At 33.5% G+C, this 20,424-nt stretch overlaps 1 protein-coding gene across 1 annotated transcript in view; it reads right to left on the bottom strand.

The window, feature by feature from the left end:
* The window catches only part of LOC149527944 (mechanosensitive ion channel protein 4-like), a 28,964-nt gene that overhangs the window by 1,051 nt on the left and 7,489 nt on the right, over positions 1–20,424 (bottom strand). The window lies entirely within an intron of this gene.

Here is a 20,424-nt window from a genome sequence, read left to right as displayed (position 1 = left end):
TTTTTGATTTTGGAATTTATTTTTGCATAGGAAGCCATCTATTTGAGCTATAGGAGGTTTTGTCCTAGATTCCTAATTTGCAACTGAATTCTAGTGTTGAAGTTCAAAACTGATTTCTAGCATACCAATGAACTAAATGAACATAAAAGACAATGAAAATACAATTGGGTCAAATTTGATCACTTTTAAGTCAGTTGAATCAAGGTTTTAACAACATTCTTGATGCATATAAGATATTTTGGTTGCATAAAGGTTTTCATAATTCAGTAGAGATATTTGCTAGTTTGTTACAAAATAATGATGAAACCAAATCAGATCAAAAGGGGTAGAAAGATGAAAGAGGTTTTGCAAATGCAAGGGATTGAATTTCAAGTGGACACATGTTAGATACAGAATAGATCTAGGAATTCACTTCTTGTCTATATCTTTCTTTCTTTCATCAATGGTAGGGGTTCCAATCTTGAGTTTTCTCAGATCTGTGATACTATTGTTGGTTGGAAATTTTTAGTCCTTCTGTGAGATTAGTTTGTTGGATCTAGAACTATGATTCCACCTTTATTCTTTAGCATAATTCTCTTATATGAACAATAGTATGAAAGATAATACAACTAGTTTAGATGTTTTAGGTGTTATTATGTTTTGATTTCATGCATCTGAATGTATAGTTTCAAGGAAATAAATACAAATGAGCAAGAAATTCTTTAGTTTCATTTTTATTCTCATCTCCTATCTCAGTAATCTGTAATCTTATGTGGTCTAAGAACAAAGAGCTAAGACCCATTTGCATCCTTTTAAAGTTGTATGACATCTATGTTTTTTTGTTGGCACAAAGGGCCAAGTAAATTCTTGACATGTTTGATAGGGTTGTTGGTTATTTGAGAAGGATATTTCATGAGAATGAGGTCATAATGAACACTGATGTCTGATTCAAAAAGTGATAGGATGGATTTGATGTCTGGGTGTATGAAATATGTTCTTGATATCACAGATGTATGTATTGAATTCATGAAAATTTCCCAATAGATAAGGCATTGATTAGTTATAGGATCACTTTTTCATGCTACAACATATTGGGGTTATGTTGATAATCAACATCAATAATCAATTGCTTTTCCCTTTCATGTTGAAGAGCTAGAACAGAATGCCCTCACTCAGCTTGTGAATTTCATAAAATTTGATTTAGATACTATATATCTATGTCATTGCATGAGTTATTAGGAGATATAAGGGTTAAATCTACTACAATAGATTCAAGAATATGTTTTCGCATTGGTACCATATTAATTGAATCTGAGGTCCACCCACCTAGGTTTTTTAAAGCCTAAAGTAGAAGAAGGATATAGCCTTATAGTTGGCCTGGTGTCTGAAAAGATGTGTTAAGGATGGGAGTTAGTTGCCCCTAGATGTGTCTTGTTCTCATCAAGGTAATTTGAAACCCAGAGCATTTCAAAACACCAACATACACAATCTCTTCTTGCATAAAAAAACACTTTTTCGTATTAATCATCAACTTCTCCTCTTTTGATCTCTGCAAACCTTGTCTAACATATTAAGATCTTCTTCATTAGCCTTACTAAATATCATAATATCATCCAAATTAATAATCACAAACTCACCCAAAAATCTTTTCAGAACTTCACATCATCAACCTCATGAAAGTACTAGGTGCACTAGTCAAACCAAAAAGCATAACCAACCATTCATACAAACCATCTTTTATCTTGAAAGAAGTCTTCCATTGATCACCTTCTTTGATTTTGATATGATTATAGTCACTTTTGAAATGAATCTTGGTAAAATACTTTTCTCCATTGAAACAATCCATTATGTCATCCATCCTCGACAGAGGAAACCTATATTTTATAGCGATCTTGTTAATAGCTCTAGACTTAGTACACATTCTCCATTTTGTAGTATTTTTAGGTACTAATAAAGTAGGTACAACACATGGACTCAAACTTTCTCTGATTAACCCCTTTTGAAAAAATTCATGCATTTATCTATTAAGTTCTTCATTCTCTGTAGGTGTAAATCTATATGGTGGTTTGTTTGAAAAACTATCTCTAGATTTTAGATCCATATAGTGACTTATACTTATTATTGGTAGTAAACCATTGGGAATATCCTCTACAACAATCTCTTTATACTCATTCAACAATTTTGTAATTTCTTCTGGTACTTGGCTACCACTATCTATAATTGCTCAATCATTACTACCAACACTTGATCCTCTAGGAACTATAGCAAAAAAAAACTTGATTCCTCTTCACTTCTTTTTAAAAAAAATTCTCATCAACCATGCAAACTCTCATAGTAGTACACTTGACCTCATTTGGACTTTTAATCAAAGGTAGCAATATTTTCTTCTTCCCATTCACCCAAAGAGTATATTTATTCAATCTTCCATCATGTACAACATATCTATCATATTGCCAAGGTCTACCCAAAAAAACATGACAACAATCCATAGGCATAATATCACACAACACTTCATCAAATTAATGTCCAATCTTGAACTTCACAATGTATTACTCACTTACCAATATCTAATGCTCATCTTTGAACTATGAAACATGATAGGGTTTAGGATTTTTCAGTTTCTTCAACTACAAATTTGTAACCAGCTCTTCTGATGCCAAATTTTTAGAACTTCCACTATCAATTATCACCTTTAAATTTTTTTTCAAGCATCTTACATTTGGTCTTCAAAAGACATCTTCTAAGGACAGGTTCCTCATAACTTCCCTTATTACATAAGGTTCTTCTCACCATCAAATTTTCTCCAACTTTAGGTCCACTTGGTGAACTCTAAATGTCTTCTTGAATCACAACATTTCTATTACCTTGCTCACTTTTGGAGGAGCTACATTCAAAAGATCTATGTCCTTCTTTACCACATTTGAAATAATTACCACAAAAACCACCTCTAGAATAATAATTAACTCTTCTTCAGTAAGAACTAGTACCTCCTCGATATGAACTACCACCTTTCCACTTGGTCTTGTCTTTGTCATCATTCTTTCATTCATATTTTCCTTTATCTTGCATAGAACTATTAAATCTACCACCTTCACCATAAGATCTACCTCTGCCTCTCTGAAATCTACCACCTCTACCTCTTTATTTTTGTTCATGCTTCTTTGTCAAGATCTCCTCAGCTTTCAAGGCATATTGATGTGCTTCTTCCACACTTTCCAATTTCACAAAACTTATCTCATTTTGAATTCTAGATCTCAATCCATTTAGATATCTTACAATTTTCTCAACATCATCATCCACATGTCAAGATCTAATGTCCAATATATAGAACTCCTTAGTATACTCTTTCAAACTCATGTCTTTTTTTCTCAAATTTTGCATCTTTCTCAACAAGCTAACTTAATAATTAGCAGGAAGGAATTTGTTCTTTACCTTTTTCACCATCTTCACCCAAGTTCTAATCTTTTCCTTTCCTCTCCTTTGTCTATCAGTTTCCAAATGCTTCCATCATAGTGAAGCATGACCTTTCAACCTAGTAACTACAAGTTTTACCTTCATATTATAAGGAGAATTTGCATACTCATAGAACTTCTCCATATCAAAGATCCAATCCAACACAACATTGGTCTCAAAATTTCCATGATAAGGAACAACTTCTACAATAGGCTTTGAATGTGCCTGAGAAAATACTCTCAACAATCTTTCCTCATCTTGATCTTCTTCAGGTTTTGGATTAGGATTTGGTGCTACTACTTCATCATCACTCACATCCTCAAGATTCTCTCCTCTCCTCTAGGTTGTCTCCACAACATCTAATCTAGTTGCAATTTATCTTAATGTATCCAATACGACATTATCGACATTTCCTCTGCCATGAACCATCTTTACAAATCAAGCTCTTTCAAGATTGTAACCCTCTACAAGTTATAGGTAAAATCTATAGATCTGCAACGCTATAACCAAATCTAAATCAGAGTTCTGCATGATCCAATCTCCACAAGAATGAACCTCAATCTCTAATACCACCTAACAAAGGAGGGGAAGAATAACTAGGGCCAAAAAGGCACTCCCATCAATCCTAACCAACCTTACAGAGTTAACATAATGGAAGTAAACACACAAATAGAAAAACACCACATAGAGAGAGAGAACAATATTCTTTTATTGAATCATCAAATGATCAACATACATACCCAACTGTAAGGACTTCTAGGTTACAACCAAATATAAAATACATTCCAAATCCAAGATCTAACTTCAAATTTGCACCTTCCAAACACATATGCCACAAAAATTCCAAACCTTCCCATTATACCCTAACTCTAAGCCCAAACACCCTATTTATACTTGCCAAAATGACTTACAAAACATTCTAGAACATTACAAAATAGAAAGGCCAACCTAACAATAGTCTACACACATCCCAAGATAAGATCTAATCATATATGTTGTGATCAAAATTAGTCCTGCAAGTTGGCTCCCATCAAAGATGTCAAAAACTTATCCAAAACATTGACACTCAGCATCAATAGGAATACTCAGGACATGAAGGATCACTCGACACATGAAGGATAGGTTGACACACACTATGGAACTCGGCACAAACTATAGACTAAAATGGGATAAAACGTTAACATGATTGTTAACATGATGTGGGATAACTTCAACTCAGCTTATTCTACAAAATTAATTGCACTTGGTACTTACTACAACTCAGCAATGACAGTAACTTGACAAGAACTAGCATAATGAACACAAATGTGTAGGATAATACATCAACCCAAGATGCTCTACCATCATAGATGCAAGTTGTAAAGAAATTGGTGTATCTAGATAGGGAAGATTGGTCGATAAGATATAAATCCTCTTGATGATAGGGTGACAAAGGGGAACACTAATAGGCTAGAAGAGAAGTTGAGATGAGTCCTTAGAGAAAAAACTGGCTTAAGGAGCAATCTAGTTTACTTCACTCTTCTAGGCTTTGACAAAACTATCTTCTCCACTTAGTGCTATGATTAAACAACACATTATCTTACCAAAGTCCAATAGATCAAGTTCCCTTTGTAATTCCACATAACTCAACCTTTCCACTAGGTCCTCTTGTTATCTCTTCTTCTCAAATCCTCATCATCAATCATCTAGATATGGCAATCTACTCAAGTAGCAACTATCTCACCAATAAGGTTTGAGATCAATGACAACATAAAAATTGCTCTAATTTTAGTTCCAATGAATTATCCTTTTTCCAATTCAGCATAGTAGAGGAACTATGCTACTAAATATGATAAACACTAGAACAAAATAATCACAATAGCATTAAAAAACAATAAGACTATTGGATCCATTTCTATTCATGAACATAGAATTCATAAAGGAAACACACATTCTGGCAAGAAACACTAAACATAGGATGAGAGCACAAATATCATACTCTATTCCATCAAAATATTAACCTTGAATACATATCACATTCTTGAATCTATAGGAAACCCTCTCCTTCATGAAATTTTTTGAGCTAGGCATTTTTCCTTGTAGAAAACATGCTAAAATGCTAACTTTATAAAAAATATGTATAAGAAGACTCCTAAATAGGTGCTAAGTATGCATGCACTCTTATTTTTATTCATTAAATGGTGCACTTTAGGACTTACAAGATCCCAAGTCAAGAAACTCACCAAAAAATCAAAGTTCCTAGATTTGAAAATAATTCATGGATATTGCTTAGATGGGATGTTGGAGCACTTCTATGTATTTATTTCTTATTTTTCTATTTATTTAGGCCCATTTGTGCACCTTGACAAAAAGGGGACGTTGAAAAGTCCCCAAGGTGAGTAAATCAACAAATAATCAAAGTTCCCAGATTTGAAAATGGTTTCTAGGTTTTCCTCAGACTGGGTCCTCAAGAACTTCTATATATTTATTTCTCATTTTTATGATGATTTAATCCCATTTTTGCACCTTGTGCACCTTGGGAAAAAGGGGGACCATGGAAGGTTCCCGAGGTGAGAAAATCACCAAAAAAATAAAGTTCCTAGATTTGAAAATGGTTTTTGGGTTTTGCTCAGATGGGGTCTTATAAGAGAATTTATAGGCATTTATTTCTTATATTTTGATGATTTATTACCTTCTTATTGTCTAAAATTGGCATGGACTTGAGCTCCATGTGCCTCTTCAATCTAAACTACTAAGGTGTCTTCGTTGAATCCTCAAGTCTTATTTGTGTTTTTTTTACTAGTTAAGTATTGTGTAGTAAGTGATGTTGTAGTATTGATCAACATTGGGAAGGTGGAGAACCCTTTCAATGTTATCTAGTTAGATGTCTTAAAATAATCTCTCCCATGATGTTCTTCACCACCCACATATGGGACATAATTCTGAGCCAAAGCTACAACAAGCTCAAAAGATTGCAATGATGTCAAGTGGGATGTTGCATCCACTAAACCATTTTGGATCATGGGACACATGAACTCATGTCTCTTATGAGCCTTTTTGCATAAGATGAGGAATTCATTGAGGCTTACATTGTTCACAAACCCTAAATTCTTGAGACTACTTTTTAAGTGAAAGTGACTAACATAGGTGAAATCTTTATTGCATTTGTTTATGATGAGGATGCCATGGTAATCTACACGAAACCAATTGCCATGTGTTTAGAAGGTGAAAAGACTCCTAACGACTCAAAAAAAGGAAAGAACCCTAAGACTCCAGATAAACTAACAAAAAATGTAAGTTGCTTGTTTCTACACACTTGCACACATTGCACACTTGTGTACATATGCAACTATGCATGGTGCTCAAGTGCACTTGGAGAAAATGGTCAGAGGGGGAGGTGTGTACATTGTGCACTTGCATAGATGCACATGGTGTAAAAAATGTGCATGTGCAAAGATTGCAAATATGTTAGCATCATTCTGTTGACCTTACGCATGTGCATATAAGTAAGTGTACAAGGTGCACACTACATAGACTATGTAAAAGACTAACTTTTCTTGCCACTAGATTTGGATAATGTAACTTGTTCCCAAGTATGAGACCCAAACCATTTTACTCCTCTCAGAGGCATCTTGGGAGACACTCTATTCTGAAGAGAAGATTCCCATGACCTAAAAGAAAAAAGGAGGGGTCCCCATTTTTGAAGTAAAAAATGGGGCATGTTTTGTGGAATCACAAAAATTAAACTTCTCAAGTTTTGCATACTTAATTTTTTTCCCTCAAGTTTAGATGTCACCTTAGTAAGTTGTGATCTCAGATCTCAACTCTAATTGCTTTTTTTTTCTCATCTTCTAGCATACTCATCTTCAATTATGTGTTTCCAAGTTCATGCTTCAAAATCTCATTATCCTTTTTAAACTTTGTAGTGACTTATAAAACTTGATTTATTCTAGTGAGTCCTTTTTCTTTGATATTGTACTCTCAATTTGATCTTTCATCTTTTGATTAAAGTCTTGTGCATCCTTAAGCTTGATTTTGAACATGTTTCTTTCATCATTAACCAGATCTAATTCCTTAAGTGCTGCTTCAAGATTATTTAACAAATGTATTAAATCTAAAGTGATCTCCCTCAAGTTACTAAACTTCTTTTGAGTAACTATACTCTGATACCAATCGTGAATTAGTTATGTACTTTAAACAATTTTCTACCCAACTATGGATATCATTTATGAATATTAAACATGCATGTGCATCAGTAAACTAAAAAATGAGACCATGCAACATAAAGAAAGTCATAAAACCATATTTAGTTATCTAGGGAAATCCTATAGCCAAACAAAAATCCTCAGTGGGGATAGTACCCACAAAATGACCAACTAATCAAAAGTATCTTGTGAAAGATATTGACCATATTATGACTCTATTACATTTATATAGTGTATATATCCTTATGTGAGGACTAGGCCTTGTCAAATGGCTCAATGCTATTAGGATTTATAATTACAATACAAAATGCAAGTCGATCCCACTTCCCAAATGTGTGTATAAAACTTTACAAGTTATATGAATAGATACAAAACCTTAACTATATTTATATATTGAATGTATAATGCATCCTTGTAGTTCCACACATACAAATATTCATAGAAAAATCTTCCCTTCTCTACTCATCAAATTTGTATCTATATAGTACATACAGAGTGTGCTTTTAACAATCATATCATTACAATAAAACTTGTTAGTTCACTAAACAAAAATATATTCCTTAATACTAAAAAATTTGCACTATCATCATTATCCTTCTTCACATGCTACCAAATCTCATATTAAGTTCTTACATGTGAGAGTCAACTTTTAGCATGTCAGCCCAACATTACCAAGCAGTTATTTTGACAAGTAAAAATAATTCCTTAACCAAAAACTCAGTATTCTAGTACTCTATTTTGAGATGTTATACCTATTATTGGAAAACTTACCAAAAATTTGTTGGAAATAACAATGGGAAAGTAAACTCTGAGAGGGAGGTGCGAATTAGTACTTCAAAACTTTAATTATAAAACATTCAACACACATCCATCTCATAATTTAGCATGTAAACTGAAATAGCTAACAACACATGTTCTTCCATAGCATGAAACAAATAGCACATAATACAATAAATTTGTTACCCAAAAACCCTCTAAGGGAGAAGGTAAAACTGGGGTGGGGATGACACCCTAAAATCTTCACTGTTACAACTGTAAAGTGTAGCCGATTAAGGTTACAAGAAGTTTGACCATAAACTATGATCTACCCCATGAAAGGTTTTCCCTATTAAAGGCTTACATAGATAGTTAGGTCTCACCCTATTAAAGGATTTAAACACCTTTCTAAAAGTGTGCCTCGTTAGATGTCTTAAACTTGAAATAAAAAAGCACTCGGTTAAGAGATTTACACAAGCTTGTTAAGATTACTCTATTGGTATATTTTCACTACATCACTTTTTAAAATGACTCAACACCATGATCCTTCAATTAGCACTCTATTGTTGGATGTCAGATCTTCTTTTTACTAGTGTGTACTTCATCCTTCTAATCAGATATTTCTCTTATGTCCTCTCTCTTCTTTTCTATGTTCTCTCTAATTGATTTTTCAATTCATAACATTGTCACAACCTCCATAGCCATCATGAGTGCTCTTTGTACTCAAAATTCATCTCTCTTGTGTCTCCTTCTTTTCCTTCATGCAATACAAACTATTTAGGATTTCTCTCCTTAAGTAAACACAAGTTGGCTAGGGTCAAGTTAGAATCAATAGTTTAGGTTGATCCATTTTACCGCTTAGAAAATCTCTCAATTTGATTGGTTGCATGCACTACATAGGGATTCATAATATACATCTATATACATCTTCTAGAATCATAAAACAATTGTTAAGTTAACCCAAAAATGGCTTACATAGAAGTTTGTGCCATTACAAACAACTATGTCTAAAATTGTTCACTCAACAATTGAAGTCTTTGATGCTCAACATTCACTTTATCTTCAATGTTGTAACTCATCTTTTGAATGACTCGATATACTTTATTTACTCGACTTATAAGTGATCAACATTAACTATCTACTCGACACATACTAGTGGTCGACACTGACTATGTATATTACTCGACACGTATTTCCTAGCAACTGATGCTTGACATGCCTTAATCACTCAGCTTGCACTAATTGCTCGACTTTCTCTGATCACTCAGCTTGCACTATAATTTTGGTGAATAATGACTAAGTGTTTTGTCACTACCTTATCACAGCCAATCTAAGATTAAAAATCTCCCCCTTTTACATGAGTGGAAAAAACATGTTGTCATGTATATATAATCCTTATTATGAGCACAACACATAAAATATATATATGTGACTTAGCTATTATACAAAATTTCAAAACTTCAAAATTTGTAAAATGGATGACAAATTATCATACCTCATTCCTCCATTACTCCATTACTCCCCTTGAGTAAATGTTTCTTTTTTGTATTTGAATCTAATACTCCTGTTGAGTATATTAGGTGTACCCTATTTCTACATTACTCACCTTCACTTCACTATATCCCTTTCTATACTATATCCCCCTTATATTCATTATCTCCCTTTTTGACACTTATTTCATGGGTGGTACACTGATAGTATGTTTATCCAAAACTGATTTATGGATCTCCATTATGAAGTTCAATTTTGCATCCCAATTATTTCACGCTACCTCTAGAGATGGAATTGGATATCTAGCTTGGTAACAAGGTTAACTAGTCCATCATGAGTGGAAAGATGAGAATCTTTCTTCATCAATGTTTCAGCATAGGTTAGTTGCTTTTGCAAGACTTCCATGTGTGGGGTCAACATTGATTAGATGCTAATCAAATTAGCTTGAATGTTAGCTTCTTGGAAAGCCTACCTTGAGTGGATAGCAATCTCTAAAAATGTGATTGACTTTGACCAGGAGATAGTTTTAAGGTATTACCTGTAGTCTTTAAATCTTCCTCTAGTTGGTTTGGTAGGATTAAACAATAGACATAAATAAAAATTTCATGCAAATATAAACAATATTAGAAAATAATAGATCACACAGAAAAGAACACAAGACACCAAGATTTAACATGGTTAACCCAAACCCTAGGCTATGTCCACCAAACACCAAGTCCAATATTTTTATGATCTAGTGATTACAACCGAATTACAATCCATAATCCCTTATAGCTTAATACCACCACAAGCCAATTTTTGCATCACCTTATGAAATAATCTCTAACCCTAAGCCCCTTTTATACAAGTATTTTTACCACTTTAGGGTTACAATTGATAATTACATGTCAACCCAAAATCTCGATAAAATAGGGCCCAAAAAAATTTCCTAGCTGTATTGGAGGCTACCACCCACAAACCCTTTCTCGGGGCATGGCTTGACCCCAAACCTTACCGAGGAATTATGGTATATGTACAGTACTTCCCTAATTAGTCATCACAATCTAACATGGTCAACATGCCTCTCAATCTCATGTGTGAAAAGATTCACATCACATAACTTGGTGTAAAGAGAGAAAATGTTCTCCAACACCTTCTTCACACTCTCCATCTTGGTTGCTAAATCAACCTATCATAGTACAAGGGCACTAGATATCTTTTCAAGTACCTTAGTGTGAAATTTTCTTTGAAACCATTCTAATAGTTTAGTATTTGCATCTAGGTCTTCATCACTAATCTTATCAACAATGTGTGCTAGTTGCTCAATATTTGGTTTGTCTTCATTTGTAGCCATAAAACTGAAAGCATCAAGAAATATGATCCCTTCTTAGCAACTCTTGTTGTTTCTTCCTCTATAGAGCTTCCTGTAGAATTTTCATATGCTCAATGGTGATTTTGTTAAGATCAAACTTGGGTAGTTGAATCACCTCATCTAGGCTTACATCTCCATAAGATATTTCTTTTGAGCTCCTTGATGTTTCTGCACTGAGCCTTGATATTTGCAATAGTGTGGCATGAGTGCTTAGCACTTGAAGAACTTGACTAATAGTAGGAGTCACATAAAATGGTAAGGTAACCAGAGTTTGGATGGAAATTTATTCCTTTGGAGCAGTAGTCACCTTAAATTCTTCATACTTGTCACCTTGTCTCACTTCCTATTGAGCTTCACCTTGAATTTGTGGAGTAGGTACATGACTAGATTCTTGACATAATTTGACTTATGCTCCATCTTTCTCAACTTTAACTAAGGCTTTCTTAGTTGAAATGAGTGGCACTAGAGATAATGATACACTAGTGTTTTAATAATAACACTTAGTTATTTAGTGCTTGCACTTTGATCTTTTGTCTCTATAGTTGTAGGGGGAACATTGGATGTGTCAATTTGTTTCTCCCCTACTACTACCACTTCTACCTTTTCAATTTCATCAGTTCTCACCAATACAAGATTGAAGCATAATTTTGCTACCATGGTGGAATCCTACAATACCTTCTTCAAGTCATCATCAATCAAAGGATTGATGTTCTGAGAAGAATTATTAGGTACATCCTTGATTTGTATTGAGTCATGTTGACTTACTTGCTCTACATGTGGAGGATTGTCATTCGACAATTGTACATCTTGTATATTTTTTTCCTCTTGTTGCTCTTCTTTAGTTGTGGCTTCTTCAATTGTTTTTGCTTCCTCAGTGCCTCCTACACTACCATCCTTTATTGATTCCTCTTGTGTTTATGTTTATCACTTTTTCATCTTTCTTAGGATCTTTCATTTCTTTCTCACCTTTTTCTTTTATTGCAGGAGTGGATGACCCATAGATCATTTTCTAGATTTTTGTACTCTTGATCACCACATCCTCAATATTCTTGTTCAATATATGGAAAGCTCTATATTTTGGGGAAATTTTGACTTGTGGTTTTCCATAGCCTTCGTAATCTTCCTCTTATCCAATTCTAGCATTACTTGGGCTAGAGTGGATTCCCTAATCTATCTCTCTATTTGTAAACTATATTGTCATTTCTTCTCAACTCGATCATATAGACTCTTAGGTAGGGAGTTGGCAATCTCAATGGGAGTTGATCTGAATGTAGCCATCATCACATATATGGATTTTTCAATATTATTTTGTTCAACCTTTCCTAACTTATCAAAATCTATGTGTGCAAAACTAGATTAATATTTTCACACAAATTATCTAAGTCAGAGGAAGGACTATGGCTTACCACCTTGAATTGACACATGTCATCAAATTTTGTCTTCTCCTCATCTAACATAGCCACTAAAGTGTATTTTCTCCTTACATATGTCTTCTTCACTAGCTAGCTTGGCTCTTCTAAGGTAATAGTACTCTTTCCTTTAGGTTTCTCAACAACCTTAACTTTCTTGGTAGTTTCCCTTGTGCTAGACCTGGTAGTAGGTACTACTAGCTTCTATTGTGTAATTTTCACAAACTTCTTCTTGGGTTTCTCCACCTTAGGCTCCTTATCCTTTCTCTTCTTATTCTCAGTAGGCTTGGGTGCTTCATCAACTTCTTCTCCCTTGACAACTTCTTTATTTACTTCATCATCTTCTCCTTGTCCTTGAGTGAGTCCCAAAGGGGCTTGGACTTGTTCATCCTCTTCTTCATCTTCATATTCTTCTCCCCCTTCACCAAATCTCTCTTTTAGCTTCTTAACAAATTTATTCTTCTTCCTTACCATAGAAGTTGTCTTCAAGTCAATTGTAATTATGGACTTTGCTTCCTCATAGTTTCCAAATGTGGTGCCACTTTTATCTATTTCTTTTGCCAGTAGAGTTGTGATAGTTGCAGATGCCTCATTAACATTGATCTCATATGGAAAGGGATTAAGCCATCTAACCCTAGGAATAGTTTCATGCACATATGTATAATCTATATCCACTAAGAAGAAAACATTATTATAATGTTTCTCTACTAATGACACAAGAATCCTTAGTCTCTATTTCATGGATCTCTTAAAATCCTCAAAATAACTAGTCATTACTAACTCAAATTTATCTCCAAGTTTCTCTATGAATTCTACAATCTGAATTGTAATAGACCTATTTTTCTTCCAAGAAACTTTTCCAAATGTAGGAAATGTGTTCTGTACATAAAAGAATATACAAACCATTAAAGAACCAAATTTGCAAGATGCACTCTTTGTTTTCCTTATCATCTCCATGTTTTCAGATAGTTGTTGAAGTTACAAATTGGCAAGGTCATAGGTGTGGTTTCTCTTCACTATTTTGTATCCCAAATCTATAGCCATGCAAGATACACTATTTGGTCTGCTAGATTGAAATAACTTGTGAGCTATCACTCTCACAACAAAGTCAATTAGGGGGTTTGAGATAGAACCTATAGACATTCTTCTCTTGTTCCATATTGCACCTATTTTCTTGTCAATTATCTCCTTTGAATCACTTCACATGCTCTTGGATCTATCTAGGGTAGGATACCATGTCACTCGGTTGATGATCCTTTTAGTGATCTTAATTGGTCCATTTTCCAACCATATGAAGTCATCATGTATTATATCAAGCATAATCTTTATCCATTCAATTTTGAATACATTAGGAAAATTTAGGGCACAGGTCAACCCTATCTTTTCTACAATTTTATTCTCTTCCCTTAAGACTCCATCTACACAAAGTTGACTATACAAATCCCTTATCTCCATGTCTCCCATACTTCCAACTTTGCATGTATAACAACACCTGACATCCTAAATTATAAGAACCTTTGGTGGTATCATCGATAGTGCACCAAACAAGTCTCCTTTATAAGAAATTTCAAGTATTGCTCAGAAAGGTGGTTGTCTTACATCATTACTAATTAATTTCACATTAAAAAATTCCTTTTCTTCCTTCCTAACACTTGCAGAAGTGCTAGCTACCATATTTGAGACTTAGGGTTCACAAATATTCAAACAACAAAACTTGGCACCAATAAAATACCTTTCCAATCTTATGAATATATCGAGTTGTAGTTGAATTTAGTTCAGAAATACAACAATCTCCTATTGCAATTTTCCTTCATTCTCTCTTCAATCATTGGTGAATGCAAATGAGTCAAGAAACAATTATATAACTCTTAAAATTCTGCAATAAATTCTTAACACTTGCATAGTTGTAAGCTTGCTCAACATAGGGTTTCCAACTCACTCAGCATACACATGATTTTCACTTTTCTCAATCTACATAGAAAACTCAACCAATACTACCATACCTTCATTACTAGCAACAACTGAAATTGCATTCATGCTCAGTAGTAATTGTGAAAGCTTTCATGCTCAACAACAACATCAAAACTAACAAAACTATAAATTTCTTCGAGGTTCTAACCAATACATTGCATCTTAATTCATGCATATATAATCTTTTCAAAACTTAGATTCTCAAAACTGATGTAAAATATATTATTGAAATATCAGTCCCACACATACCTTTTGATTGCCCAGTTGGAGGTGACGTGATCACCTAATCCATTGGATGAAGTGACCTCATCTGAAATTGATGTGCTGAAATCTTCCTGCTTCTTCCATGTTTTATTCATCTAGACTTTGACCTTCCCAACATTGACCTTTTCCTTGCCTATATTGTTTCCATTACTTGGTGTTGGTGATCTAGTTGGACAGTTTCTATTGATATGACCAATCTTCAAACAGCTAAAACATGTAGTCTCACTCAACCATATGTTGTAGTTGCCTTTGAAATGTGTTCTAATGCAATTCTCAATAATATGTCCATATTCTTGACAATAGTGACAAGTGTACCTTGTATTGTAATTCTAATTGTAGGATTTTCCACTTTTTTGTACCTTTTTCTGCTTGTTAGATGTCCACTTGGCATTAGATCTACATTCATATGCTTTATGTCCATACTTCTGACAATTGCAACAATATCCTTCAAATATTTGCATGCTTAAGGTATTGGTTCTTCATTCATGTGTTTGATGCCCTTTTTTGTTATTCTTATGACAATAACCCTTGAATTTCTACTTAGGGTTCTGATTTGCATTATTGCTCCTACAAACATTTTTTGTATGACCTAACTTTCCATAATAATGAAAAGTGGGTTTGTAGTTCTTACCTTTTTTGTTTCATTTTTCACCACTTTGAGATGATTCTCCTTCCTCATTTTTGGTGTATCATTGTTAGATCTAGGAGATCTCATCAGTTTCTCAAAGTATTTGAAGGCTTCACTAGGTTTGTTGAAACTTTCAGCAAATTCCTTTCTTTTCTCAGTTCATTCCTTAGTTTTTAATTTTTTAACTTTAGGGTTGTGATCTCAATATCTTTTCCATCCAATTAATGATTGGCAATCATCAATTGATTCATTATATCTATTTGCATGTTAGAAATCTTTTGGACATTTGATGTCTTCTCTTACAATCTATTGGTCAATGCTCTTTTGTAATATTCAATAATGACTTTTTCCTCCTCAAATTTCTTCTTTTCCTCATTCACCTCACATAGCAATACTGATTGGACTTCTTGTTCTATCTTAAGATTTTTGACCTAGACATCATTCTTTTCCATCAAATCTGCAATAGCTACATCATACTCACTTGAGTTTCCATTTGCAAATAATTCAATAGTGTCTTTTTCTTGATAATGAGTGTCATTTTTCTCAATAGATATCTATTTCCTTCTCTTGCTCAATAGATATGTATTTCCTTCTCCTCAACAAACATTGCAGTTCATCTCTTTCTTCCATGAGTTGGTGAAGGGAAAGCTAGATTTCAATCTTCTAGTTCTCAATAGTCTTTCCCAACTTGTAGACTTCCATCATCAAGATTTTTCCTCAAAGTTGTAAAGCTTTCCTTTCCAAAGAACAAGGCTCTAATACCAATTGTCGAAAATAACAATGGGAAAGTAAACTCTTGGGGGGGGGGGGGGGGGAGAGACTTCAAAACATTAACCATAAAACATTCACCATACATACATCTCATAATTTAACATGTAAACTAAAATAACTAACTACACATGTTCATCCATAGCATGAAACAAATAACACATAACACAATAAATTTTTTACCCAAAAAAACTCCAATAAGAATGTAAAACTAGGGTGGGGATGACACCCACAAATCTTCACGATTGCAACTGTAAAGTGTAGCCAATTAAGGTCACAAGAAGTTTGACCATAAACTATGATCTACCCTATGAAAGGTCTGCCCTATTAAAGGCTTACAAAGACTATTAGGTCTCACCCTATTAAAGGATTTAAACACCCTACTAAAAGTGTGCCTTATTAAAGGACTTAAACTTGAAATAAAAAAACTAATTGGTTAAGAGTTTTACACAAGCTTGTTAAGACTACTTTGTTAGGAGATTTTCTCTGCATCACTTGTTAGAATGATTTAGCACAATGATCCTTCGATTAACACTCTATTGCTAGATGTTAGAATTTCTCTTTCCTGGTGTGTATCCAATCCTTCTAATCAGATATGTCTCCTCTATCCTCTTTTTACTTTTCTTTGTTCTCTCTCACTAATTCTACAATTCATAACATTGTCACAACCACCATAGCCATCATGAATGCTTGCTATTTTTAGCATTCATCTCTCTTGCATCTCCTTCTCTTCCTTCATGCAATACAAACTATGTAGGGTTTGTCTCCTTAAGTAAACACAAACTTTGGCTAGGGTTAGGTTAGAATCAATGGCTTAGGTTGATCCACTTTGCCGCTTAGAACATCCCTCAATTTGATTCATTGTATGCACTGCATAGAGATTCATAATATACATCTATATACATCTTCTAGAATTGTAAAACAATCGTTAAGTTGGCCCAAAAATGGTTTACATAAAAGTTTGTGCCATTACAAACAATTATGTCCAAAATTTTTCACTCAGCAATTGAAGTCTTTGATGCTCGACATTCATTGTATATTCAATGTTGTAACTTATCTTCTAAATGACTTAGCATACTATGTTTACTTGTCTTGTGAGTGACTTGGCACTAACTATTTGCTTGGCACTAACTATGTATATTACTCAGCATCTATTGTCTAGCAATTAATGCTCGAGATGCCTTGATCACTCGATTCACATTGATTTCTTAGCTTGTTCTAATCACTTGGCTTGGAGTGTAATTCTGCTGAATAATGACTAAGTGTTTTGTTACTATCTTGTCAAAACCAATATGAGATTAACAAACTTATTCAAAAATTATCTTAACCTTTAGCAGCCTTACACACATCATCTATGATGTCCATACTACCTTCCTCTAAGATCATCTAATTTCATATGCCTTATGTGAAGCTCACTAAACAAAACTGCATGATTTTTTTTTTTACCACTATTATACTTAGACAACTTTCTAAGTATCCTATAGCTAAACTTGTCTTCTTACTTAGTTACCTGTAAATTCGTGTTATGTTTTCATTAATGACAACCCTATAAACTATCCTTAGCCAAATCGCCAACATAGCCTTAGGTCTAGGTGTTCTTGTAGGCCTCATAGTTCTTTCAGCAATTAAATCTACCTTTGAAACCTCACCCTTCACAACCTTTGTAGGTGGTGTTCTCTTTGATAATATTCTTGTTACTCTCTACAATGAAGGAGAAATATTTGTCGATGAGACCACTGGAGTAAGTGAGTTTGGTATGTCTAAAGGTTCAAACTCAACAATAACTTCACCTTGTACCATCATACGAGTAGAAACCTTTTCTTAAGAATGCATAGATTCACTTTTCTTTCTATTTTCTTCCATCTACTCTTTAGAAATTCCTTACTTCTCTACAATGTTATCAACTATTTTCTACACCTTCCTCTTCCTTGAAATTCTTATCAGCTCCTCCCATACCTTTTAAGATTTCTCTTGATAAGTTCCCCATCTTTCAGCATTGGGATCCTTCTCAAAAGCGAGTATTGCATCCACATGTTATGTTACAAAAAATGGATCTACTTCATAACCCATAAGAGTTATCCATTGAACTCTAGGTTCAACTAGCTCCATACGTGTATAATGTGTCTCTACCATAAACAAGTTGTATCTACTTTTCTCTTTGGCCATTAAAAGAGGAACTTCACACAATCCAACAAGTGAGCATTAATAATATTATTTTCTCTTTGTTTCATTATTTTGTAGCTCCCTTAAAAAGACTCTAGGGTTGTGATTTTGAAAATTATTAATCTTTTCCTTTTAAAATCACATATCTTAGTTTTTAAATTTTCATCAACCATTCATGTTTCCTCCTCCTTCTTCTTTTCTTATATTCTTTGAAATGTCTTTAATAAACCTTGCGTTCTTCATCTTCATTGGTGTGTTTTAAGTGTTGTACCTAGTACTTCTTCTAGGCCCTAAATACACATGTTACTTAAGCATACTTAGGTCTACATAGGAATATTCTCCTTTCAGTGGTATTATTACATTTTCACTTTTCCACCTTAAATGTCACTTTCACCTTTGGTGGACTTATCATATTGGCACTTTTCTACATTACGTGGGTAATAAGTTATCACTTTATGTATAAAGGCATAATACTAAGATGTTTACATAATATTATACTTTCCTATATCTCACCTTGGCCTATTTAACCAAGGGGTCTCATGTGAACTTAATTCTATTGGTTCCATCCAGTTGCATTCTTGAGGAGAATACAATTTTTCTTCTCATATTGGTTCTCTCTTGTTATAACGCTTTTGATCGTGCCTCTATATCTTGGGTAGCTACCTCCATAGCCAAATTGTACATGGTATGAAAGATTGATAAGTTTCTTTAGATAATGTTTTGAGAGATTTTGAATTTATTTTTGGTAGAATATGTTTGGTTCCTCTATGTGGATTTATATTTCATGTCAAAATTAGTCCACAGCGATGCATTTATGAGGTTGATATAATGATCAAGGGGTTTGAATTAATCAAGATAGTCTTTGGTTTTTATCCAAATAAAAAAATGAAGGAAAAATATATACAAGCATTTCAAGTTTTCTTGCGGTTACCAATCTTAGGAGCTACCTAGGATTTTACCAAATGGATTTAAACAACTCAATTCAACTCACAAAAATAGAATTGTTAATGCACATTAGCATACATACTACAAAAATGATGCAAACCTCCAGGACACTTACAAATGTCCAACATAACATCACCTAATATTGACAAAGTGATAAGAAGAGTCATATCACCAAATTCACTAAATGTAGGAATGCAAAACATTTATATAAATTGATACACTATCTTTGTATATAAGTTGATACTCAAAACAACACAAATTTTGTTGCAAACCAAATGGGAACACAAAACCTAATATCTAAAATACTTTTACATTCCTTAACATCATACTACAGCCACAAGATGATATGAATCACATTCTTTTACATCTACCAACATTGCATCACAAGTAGGAATTATAGAGGCTACCTATAAAGGCAAAAACTAAGGTCAATGCCCTTCACAAAGAGAAAACAAATTATTTTTCCTATGAAAGAACATGATAATAATATATTTAATGTTCTAAATTTTGAAGGATACAACAAAGTATCAATGAGGAATGAATGTATTGAAACAATAAGGGGAATAGAGGGATCACAATCCCAATGAAAGAATCATGGGTTTGAATAATAAAAGTAGATAAAGAAGACCTACATTAGTATTGGCTCAAAATAATTTAAAGGGGGCAAAAATTAGGGTGTATTCTTGTTACTTTTCTATTAAAAGCTTGAAGATTTGAAAGAAAAGAAATCTAGATAGCAAAGCTCCGTATGCTACTTTAGAGAAAGTCGTGTATTTTAAGCCAAATAGGGTATAAGCCTAGTAATATATTAATTTTAAATAGTCAATAACAAAATAGGAAAAAAAATGCTCTTTAAATCCACATATTTATTTTTCAAGGAACATACATACTAAACCTAGAAACCTATTCTAATTCTATGCTATCACAAAATTGGCATATTATCACATTTAAACCCACATATGAAGCATATAACTCCATTGTCACTGCAAAACTATAATGGGGGAAAGTATGGTTTACTATGTGATTTACTCTTGAAGTTATATTTCCAAGTTGTTGGAGTTC

This window comes from Cupressus sempervirens, chromosome 11 (genome assembly GCF_028749045.1).
Source record: "Cupressus sempervirens isolate cs-2001-9-10 chromosome 11, ASM2874904v1, whole genome shotgun sequence".
In the NCBI taxonomy this organism is placed as follows: domain Eukaryota; kingdom Viridiplantae; phylum Streptophyta; class Pinopsida; order Cupressales; family Cupressaceae; genus Cupressus; species Cupressus sempervirens.
This window is presented reverse-complemented; position numbering and strand designations above follow the sequence as displayed.